Below are 10,478 nucleotides of genomic sequence, written 5' to 3'. Positions count from 1 at the left end.
TGGTCACACACACACACACGTCCCCTCTGGTCACACACACACACACACACACGTCCCCTCTGGTCACACACACACACACACACGTCCCCTCTGGTCACACACACACACACGTCCCCTCTGGTCACACACACACACACGTCTCCCCTCTGGTCACACACACGCACACGTCTCCCCTCTGGTCACACGCACACGTCTCCCCTCTGGTCACACACACACGTCTCCCCTCTGGTCACACACACACGCACACGTCTCCCCTCTGGTCACACGCACACGTCTCCCCTCTGGTCACACACACACGCACACGTCTCCCCTCTGGTCACACACACACGTTCCCTCTGGTCACACAAACACACACACGTCCCCTCTGGTCACACACACACACACGTCCCCTCTGGTCACACACGTCCCCTCTGGTCACACACACACTTTGTGTCGCTGTCAGGAAGGGTCATGTCTATAATGGGGAGCAGCCCTGGTGACAGGACTTGTAAGTTTCCATCACCCTCAGGCATGGCTGACAGCAGGCAGGTGCGCCCCTCATTGACCGCCCCTGTCATGGCGCTTCATCTCCTGGCCTTACAGATCACGTGGTTCACACAGTGAAATTTCCCATCAGAATCCGGCAGAATAATTCTGCTCAGAAGTTCCGTTGCAGCACAGTCATTGGGATTCTGCTGCACCGTACATACGGCGCAAACTCTAAATCCGGCCTCCGCAGAAAAGACTGACATTGCGGAGCTACTCGGAAATGCATTGCCGTCTATGGAGACGCTGACTGCGGAATGTCCGCCCAGAGATCTTCTGCTGTGTGAACATGGCTTTACCGCCTACACTTGATCCTCCGCCATCTTCTCCAGTTCCGGCTGTATAAACAGAGCGCGGTCCGGTGCTGGAGGCTGGCACTTGGCTTTGTGAATGGGGCCAGGAAGCTGTTGGCTTTGGCAGCCGGATCGGCGCTCCTGAACGCAGCTTATTCATTAACGTTTTTTGGAGATAGATAAGATGATTTGTGCCGCCCCGGCCTGTGAACGAGATGATTCTCACCCTCTATACTCGCCCCATCCCTGATGAAGTGCCCTAGGACAGTCCACATCCTCATAGACTTGTTTGTCGGCTTCTGTAGCCCTGACGTTTGTTTCCTCCTCGGCATGCAGCGCACGCTTGTTGTTGTTGGCTAACGTGCTCACTTTTATGGTACTAGAGCCCCTCGGGCGTATTTTATATTTTTTTGCAGCTTTTGAAATACAAGAACCCTGACTTCTGTTTCATCTAAAAGGTAGAGGAACCTCCATCTTGCATGTGTATATATATATATATATATATATATATATATATATATATATATATATATATTGTGTAGAGAGAATTCAGCTCACCCCCTTGCCCGCTCTGCATCCCGGACTGGGAAGCTCCAATCCCAGATAAATATGACTAAGGCCACATATAGTGGCCGAAACGCGTCACACTTTGTACTTGTTTGTATCCTGTGAATAAAGAAGTTATTGCACCGTATCTGCGCTGGACAACTTTCGCGTGTGTGTGTATATATGTATATGTGTATGTGTAAAAATATATATATATATATATATATATATATATATATATATATATATATATATATATACACACACACACGTATTTTATAGATGTGTGTAATATATATATATATATATATATATATATATATATATATATATATATATAGGAAAAATGCACTTGAGAAAGCCAGCGTGAGGCTGGAGAAACGTAGTCTCTATCACATCATGGAATAAACTCCCTTTCCTTTTTGATACAAGCTGTGGTGTGCTGCCGGCATTTTTTCTGTGGGTTGAAGAACCAGTGGGCTGAGGTTCAGAACATGCGTGCACCCCTTTTCTCTTTTTGCCATATATTTTTGGATGTGCTGTTTCTATTGCAATTTTATATATATATATATATATATATATTGCATGTATATATATGTATATTAAATTGTGTGTGTGTGTGTGTGTGTGTGTGTGTGTGTGTGTGTGTGTGTATATATATATATATTCCAAATAGAGGCAGCACATCAAGTATAATCAGGGAATAGTCAGTATGGGGTGCTCACATAATTGGAGCCTGGGTCCACCGGTTCCTCAATCCAAATAGGTGAAATAGAATGCAGCACACCACTGTTGCAGTCAAAACAAATAGATTTATTCCATAGCGTGCTTGATAAAGCCGGTGTGAGACCAGTGAAACGTAGTCCTCTGCACGCTATGGAATAAATCTATTTGTTTTGACTGCAACAGTGGTGTGCTGCATTCTATTTCACCTATATAGATATGTGTATATATATATATATATATATATATATATATATATATATATATATATATGTTATATAATCTCTCTATTTATTTTTATTATTGTATAATAAGAATAATAATAATAAAAATAAAAATAATAATAATTAATAATAATAATTAAAATAAAAATAATAAAAAAATAATAATAATTAAAAAAAATCTATATACCGTATATAAAATAAATAAATATATATATATATATATATATATATATATATATATATATATATATATATATATATATCTCTGTAGATCTTCCTGTGTCTAAATACATCTTTTCCTGGGAGAGCTGAGTGACTACTGCTACTACAATTCCTAGCATGTTGATCTAACAAGGTAACTTGACACTAAACTAGTGTGTGTGTGTGCCTTTCAGGGAAAGCTGAGTGACAGCCATATTGTTTTGCCTCCCAGCTGCCTATTCACCTGTTCAATCATATGATCCTTTCCTCCCCTGTTGCAGCAAATCTAGATACTTGTGTTGGTCAGGAGTCTGAAAAAGCTTAATGCCAACCCCAATTGGCTTAATTGCCAATGCCAATACTGTTCTGCCACCCATCTTTCCCAAGTCTTTTGCATCCCTTCTCTAAATTAGCTTTGGCTAAACTGAGAGTGTGTGAGTTTTAGTAAGAGTGAGGTGAATGCGGGAGTGCCATATTTTGCTCACTACCCAACTTTCCCAAGAACCTGACAGTGGATATCATGTCTATAATTTGAAAAATGATACAGAATGATGCGCGGCATATGGCGCCGATATTCGCCACTATGATGTTCCCTGTAGCTCATTAGTCTAAAAACTGTGGAACCCCAAGTGTTGCAGAACTACAACTCCCAGCATGCCCGGACAGCCGTTGGCTGTCCGGGCATGCTGGGAGTTGTAGTTTTGCAACATCTGGAGGTCCACAGTTTGGAGACCATTTCTTATCCTTTAGGTGAAGGTTTCCCTTTGGCATCTTCCACTCAGCTGCGGAATTTGGTGCCGGATCGTAAGACAAGACGAGATGAGTAAAGTTTCTGCTCACGGCCGGGTGTGAATTGTTACCAAAGGACGACTTGTCCAAGAGGAAACTACACCTAATGTTTACTACATTCCACAGTCTGAACATACACGTTGTCAAATCTTCACTCCTATTGACTCACAAGGGGGGGAAGATTTATCAAACTTTGTGCAAAGGAACAGGTTCTTGTGTATGCTTTGTGCTTACCTGTTTTAGTTGATGTGGCAGGCATGGGGATTACAGCCATAGAGGGGAGGGGTAGAACTACTATATATCCTGATCTCATAGAGATAGCAGCAGTATACAGATAGAGCTGGAGGGAAGATGTATAACTAATATATATCCTGATCTCATAGAGAGAGAGCTGGATGGGAGGTGTATACCTACCATGTATCCTGATCCCATAGAGATAGCAGCAGTATACAGATAGAGCTGGAGGGTAGGTGTAGAACTGCTATATATCCTGATCCCATAGAGATAGCAGCAGTATACAGATAAAGCTGTAGGGGAGTTGTATAGCTACTATATATCCTGATCCCATAGAGATAGCAGCAGTATACAGATAGAGCTGGAGGGTAGGTGTAGAACTGCTATATATCCTGATCCCATAGAGATAGCAGCAGTATACAGATAAAGCTGTAGGGGAGTTGTATAGCTACTATATATCCTGATCCCATAGAGATAGCAGCAGTACACAGATAGAGCTGGAGGGGAGGTGTATAGCTACTTTATATCCTGATCCCATAGAGATAGCAGCAATATACAGATACAGCTGGAGGGGAGGTGTATAATTAGTATATATCCTGATCCCAGGATATAAAGCAGCAGTATACAGATACAGCTGGAGGGGAGGTGTATAATTAGTATATATCCTGATCCCAGGATATAAAGCAGCTCTGGTTTGGTACTGTGTCACAGTTCAAGTATTCTCAGCAGTACCGGCCCTTTAAAAAAAACAAAAACTTTTTATAACAAGACATTGCATTGCTTTATTACAAACTCATGTGCAACGCTTTACAATTGGTGCAAAACTACAACTCCCAGCATGCCCTGGCCGCCGAAGGCTGTCAGGGCATGCTGGGAGTTGTAGTTTTGCAACAGGTCTAGAGTCGCAAGTTAAGGAAACCCTTAAGACTGATGTTGCAGAGCTGAGTTTGACTGCTATATCCGAAAGATTGAGTGGATGCGTCATCGTGTCTTCCCAAACTGGTGCCCCTATATATAGGTTAATGGCATCCAATTAAAAATCCCAAGAGCAGGAATAATCTGCTTCTTCACCTGCGCGATCCGGCTCTGCTTATCCTGAACACACGACCATTGTGCTGTAATTTTACTCGCTGCCATTTATTCAATATTGCAACTTGTAACATCAAACAGTGTGAGAACAATGCCTTACTCTGCTCCGGGTCTATGTGCGCCCCTCCCCTCCCCCCACCTCGCCCCGTCCTATATTATTTGGCTCCTGAAAAATCCATAAACCACATTTGGGGCTGGCATCGGCGCGGCTGCCTGCAGAATGTTAGGAGGTTTTCATAAAATTCTGGCTTCTTGTTCTTCTCCATCATACTTCATGGCGCAAACACAATGGGGCACATGGCGTTCTTGTTTACTTTGGCGCGGTTAAGATTGTTTTTTTATTTTATTTACGCTGTTGTTGTTGGCGTCAGCACCTCTGTGTAAAAGTTTTGCAATTGATTGATTTTAAGGCACCGCAAATATAGCTACTGTAATACTGCCCCCTATGGACAAGAATATAACTACTATATTACTGCTCCTATATACAAGAATATAACTACTATAATACTGCCTCCTATATACAAGAATATAACTACTATAATACTGCCTCCTATATACAAGAATATAACTACTATAATACTGCTCCTATATACAAGAATATAACTACTAGAATACTGCCCCTATATACAAGAATACAACTACTATAATACTGCTCCTATATACAAGAATATAACTATAATACTGCTCCTATATACAAGAATATAACTACTAGAATACTGCCCCTATATACAAGAATACAAATACTATAATACTGCTCCTATATACAAGAATATAACTACTATAATACTGCTCCTATATACAAGAATATAACTATAATACTGCTCCTATATACAAGAATATAACTACTAGAATACTGCCCCTATATACAAGAATACAAATACTATAATACTGCCCCTATATACAAGAATACAACTACTATAATACTGCTCCTATATACAAGAATATACCTACTATAATACTGCTCCTATATACAAGAATATAACTACTATAATACTGCTCCTATATACAAGAATATAACTACTATAATACTTCTATATACAAGAATATAACTACTATAATACTGCCCCTATATACAAGAATATAACTACTATAATACTTCTATATACAAGAATATAACTACTATAATACTGCTCCTATATACAAGAATATAACTACTATAATACTGCTCCTATATACAAGAATATATCTACTATAATACTGTGTACTATATACAGGAATATAACTACTATAATACTGCTCCCATATACAGGAATATAACTACTATAATACTGCTCCTATATACAAGAATATAACTACTATAATACTGCTCCTATATACAAGAATATAACTACTATAATACTGCTCCTATATACAAGAATATAACTACTATAATACTGCTCCTATATACAAGAATATAACTACTATAATACTGCTCCTATATACAAGAATATAACTACTATAATACTGCCTCCTATATACAAGAATATAACTACTATAATACTGCTCCTATATACAAGAATATAACTACTATAATACTGTCTCCTATATACAAGAATATAACTACTATAATACTGCTCCTATATACAAGAATATAACTATTATAATACTGCTCCTATATACAAGAATATAACTACTATAATACTGCCTCCTATATACAAGAATATAACTACTATAATACTGTTTTATGTATAAGATTTATATCTACTATATAAGACATGTTGTTTGGTGTGTATGTAGCAGTTTCTTCTCGGTGTAATAATACGGTGATTTCCTCACACTCAGCTGTGCCTGTGTTGTCCTGGCTCAGTAGACAATGGTTGGATCGGTAAGACGTCTGTTGCGGTCGTATCTCGGCCTTGAGTAGTCTCCCACGTTTATTAGAAGAGTCTGTGACCAGGACCATAGATAGTCGGTAGTGTTTTGTCCGTTCACATCCCCCTTTATCTACAACCTTGAATTTCCGTGATTGGCCGAGGCTTCCTGGACGTTCTCCCATCTGTCCGCACTTCAGCTGCACAACCACCTCTTTACATAGCGAGGTCATTGGGGAGCAGCCCCCACACGTGCGTCATATCCCACCCGTCTACTCTTGTGGGAGCTTCCATTGATGGACACCAGCAGGGCCATGTGACATGATATCCTGTGTAAATCGCATGACCACTAACATGTCTATACCAGACCTAAGTTCTTGTGTAAGGGCAGGGTCACATGGGGCACATCCACATGGTATTTCATGCTGCATATGCACTGACGGCAGTGTCAGAGGGACTGTAGAGCGAGCTCCTGGCCACGGTCCCTCTGAGTGCTGTCAGCGTGTATGCAGCATGAAATACCATGCGGTTGTGCCCCATGTGATCCCCTAAATATAGTATCCCTCGGCCTTCACGTACCCTGCAGGACATTTTGTAGGAGACCTCCGACCATATGACCCTCTCCTCCCTCTTTTTTTATTAGGCTCCAGTAGGTTGATCAGCTCGTAATTGTTGGTTCATGATCAGTTGTGTAGTCTCTTATATTTTTTGGGGCACAGTGTCTGGTAATGGACCTTGTCACCATTGATGGCCCCAGTGGGAGCTTTTTATTTGTAGTGTTTATTTGAGGCCTTCTAGTCCCTGGAGTGTCGGTGTTTAAGTAGTAGTTTATCTTAAGTTTTTCATTCGGGATAGCAGTTTTGTATTGGTGGCTAGGACAATGTTGACCTTGGTGGCTTAATAGTTCTTTGTTAGTGATCCAATGAGGACTTTGTAGTCCCTGGTAGATCAGTGTTGTCCCCCTTTCTCTCCCTTGGTGGTTAATCTAGGAGAATTTGTAACCTGCATATCTCTATGTACTTTGTATTTGATGTTAGTTTGTTAGCATTCTCCCTGGTGGCCCAGTGGGGAGCCATGTTAGTCCTGGTGATCTAGTGGCACATGTTTTATTCCTTGATGGCCAAATGGTGGCCTCGTAATCCTATTTGTTCTGAGCAGCATTTTGGGGTACACAGCACTCCTGTGTACGGTGGAGGTCGGGATGGTCTCCTGTGTACGGTGGAGGTCGGGATGGTCTCCTGTGTACGGTGGAGGTCGGGATGGTCTCCTGTGTACGGTGGAGGTCGGGATGGTCTCCTGTGTACGGTGGAGGTCGGGATGGTCTCCTGTGTACGGTGGAGGTCGGGATGGTCTCCTGTGTACGGTGGAGGTCGGGATGGTCTCCTGTGTACGGTGGAGGTCGGGATGGTCTCCTGTGTACGGTGGAGGTCGGGATGGTCTCCTGTGTACGGTGGAGGTCGGGATGGTCTCCTGTGTACGGTGGAGGTCGGGATGGTCTCCTGTGTACGGTGGAGGTCGGGATGGTCTCCTGTGTACGGTGGAGGTCGGGATGGTCTCCTGTGTACGGTGGAGGTCGGGATGGTCTCCTGTGTACGGTGGAGGTCGGGATGGTCTCCTGTGTACGGTGGAGGTCGGGATGGTCTCCTGTGTACCCCCTCCTATGAGTGTTGTATATCGTTTTCTTTGCTGAAAGTACCAACTTTTTCTTTCTTTCTTACCAATTAAGCTGGATTACCAAGGAAGCCCCGGTCAGGCCCACAGTATATGAATCATACTCCCTAGGGGGCTTTCTGCTGAATCAAGCTCCAGAGTGTCCACCCAAGGACAGCTGTATAAGGCCTTATGTAACCAGACAAGGCTGTGTCATCTATTTCCAGTCTAAGTGAGGGGTTTTCCCCAGGGGTGTCCCGGCCATCTTTCTTTTTAGAGTGCCAGTCTCTTGGACCAGTTTTGAGCTGGTAAACCTAGTAGTAACTGTAGCCCTGTAGGTTGGTGTCGATTGATGACTATCGGGCAGTGAACTATGTTGACTGGGTTGGATCATGGACCATGAATCCCATGCAGTTGACCCATCTGGGGCCCTTTGACAGTATGAATCAAATAACTTATCTCAACTCAATGCAGTGCACAGGGCTGTCTGCAGCAAGGGCTCCTCTGACTTGTGGCCTCCTCCTGACTTGTGGCCTCCTCTGACTTGTGTCCTCTGCAGTAAAGCTCGCTTCGTGCAGCGTATTTCCATCACTGGTATCCTTCAGCATCCTGCCAAGAATTCTATGCTGATATATACTGTGGCAGGGAACAGAAAGTGACATTCATTTTAATGGCCCTAGTGGAGGCACCAAGTGACTCTGCTCGGGCTGTATAATCTGTTATAATTGGGATCAATAGTGTGGTCTTCTGCGTTTATGGCCCAATGTATACCTGTGATGGAATGTTAAAATGCAGCGTAAACTTAACTGTTTCCTCTGGGGGCTCTCACTAATTGCTGATGAAACTCCCCTATTCATGGCTGCCGGTTCAGTCATATGCTGGTCAGGTGCTTTCTGCAACATAGGCCTTGTTTAATTCTTTCCCCTTCTAGCCTTGTGTCCTCTGTGCAGTAATATTACTTTATTTTTTTTACGTTTTTCATTCAGTTTTTACGGAGTTGTGGTGAAAATTCACCTATTCATGGCTGTTGGAGATCTCATATGCCAGTCAGGTGTTCTCTGCAGGAAGAGACATTGTTTAACAGTTTCCTCATCTACCTGGCTGCCTTTATACAGTAATATTACTATTTTTCCTTGGTGAGCAGTGACTCAGTTCTTCTGAAGTTCCCCTATTCATGGCTGTCATTGCAGTCATATATTGGGCAGGTGCTCTCTGCAGCAAAGGCCTTGTGTAACTTTCTTCCTTTTTGCCTTTTGTCCTCTTTGCAGTAATATTACCTTTTCCTTCATTTTCCTTTGGTAGCTTTTACTCCGTTCCCCTCTTTATGGCTGTCAGTGCACTCATATGCTGGTTAGGTGCTCGCTGCAGGAAAGCACGTTGTTTAACCTTTTCCTCATCTGCTTGGCCGCCTCTCTGCAGGAATATTACTATTTTTCCTTGGGGAGCCGTGACTCAGTTCTGCTGAAATTCCCTTATTCATGGCTGTCAGTGCAGTCATATATTGGGCAGGTGCTCTCTGCAGCAAGGGCCTTGTTTAACTCTTTCCTCCTTTTTGTCTAGTGTCCTCTTTGCAATAATATTACTTTTTCCATAGGGAGCTTTTACTCGGTTCTGCTGAAATTCCCTTATTCGTGTCTGCTGGAGCTCTCATATGCTGGTCAGGTGCTCGCTGCAGGAAGGGACGTTGTTTAACCTTTTCCTCATCTGCCTGACTGCCTCTCTGCAGTAATATTACAATTTTTCCTTGGGGAGTCGTGACAGAATTCCGCTGAAATTCCCCAATTCATGTCTGTCAGGCTGTGCGCTCATAGGATGGACAGGTGCTCGCTGCAGGAAGGGCATTGTTTAACCCTTTTCTGGTGTCATCTTCTTTGAGGAGCTCTCATGTGGTTCCACTGAAGTTTTTCCTCCTTACTTCAGATTGGGCAATCATACGCCACACTGGGTTCTGGAGCTTGGACATTCACTTTGAAGGGGTGTGCCTGCTTTTCATATATTTTTTACTTTGTAAGCAATGAATAATCTGTGTGTATGGGGGGGGTCAGACATCTGGGTCCCCCCCCCCCCCCCACCCAATCCTGAGAAAGTAAGGAACACAGCACTGGTGAAGCTCTGCATCCCCTATCAGCAAAGGAGGCATCAGCAGAGTTTTGTGCTACTGATGGACGAAGTACAGTGGTCTCCAAACTGTGGCCCTACAAATGTTGCAAAACTACAACTCCCAGAATGCCTGGACAGCAGATAGCGGGCCACATAACATCTGGATGGCCACAGTTTGGATACCACTCGACTTGAATACTGTTGTGACAAGCTTACGTTTTAGGGGAAAATGCCCCATTTCATGACAGCAAGCAGAGATGTTGAAGATAGTGAAGAATTGAAGCAAAGTGATTATCAGATAGTTGCTGCATTCA

At 42.9% G+C, this 10,478-nt stretch overlaps 1 protein-coding gene across 12 annotated transcripts in view; it reads left to right on the top strand.

Moving 5' to 3' along the window:
• The window catches only part of B3GNTL1 (UDP-GlcNAc:betaGal beta-1,3-N-acetylglucosaminyltransferase like 1), a 261,364-nt gene that overhangs the window by 31,201 nt on the left and 219,685 nt on the right, over positions 1-10,478 (top strand). The window contains exon 4 of one of the 12 annotated variants that reach the window (XM_056549534.1): positions 2,583-2,666. The exons of the other annotated variants lie outside the window; for them this stretch is intronic. The gene's annotated coding sequence lies outside the window, so the exon portion shown is untranslated. The remainder of the gene's footprint in view (positions 1-2,582; positions 2,667-10,478) is intronic. 12 annotated transcript variants of the gene reach the window in all.

This window comes from Hyla sarda, chromosome 13 (genome assembly GCF_029499605.1).
Source record: "Hyla sarda isolate aHylSar1 chromosome 13, aHylSar1.hap1, whole genome shotgun sequence".
Classification (NCBI taxonomy): domain Eukaryota; kingdom Metazoa; phylum Chordata; class Amphibia; order Anura; family Hylidae; genus Hyla; species Hyla sarda.
The sequence above is the reverse complement of the archived record's forward strand: the minus strand, read 5'-3'. Positions and strand labels throughout refer to the sequence as shown.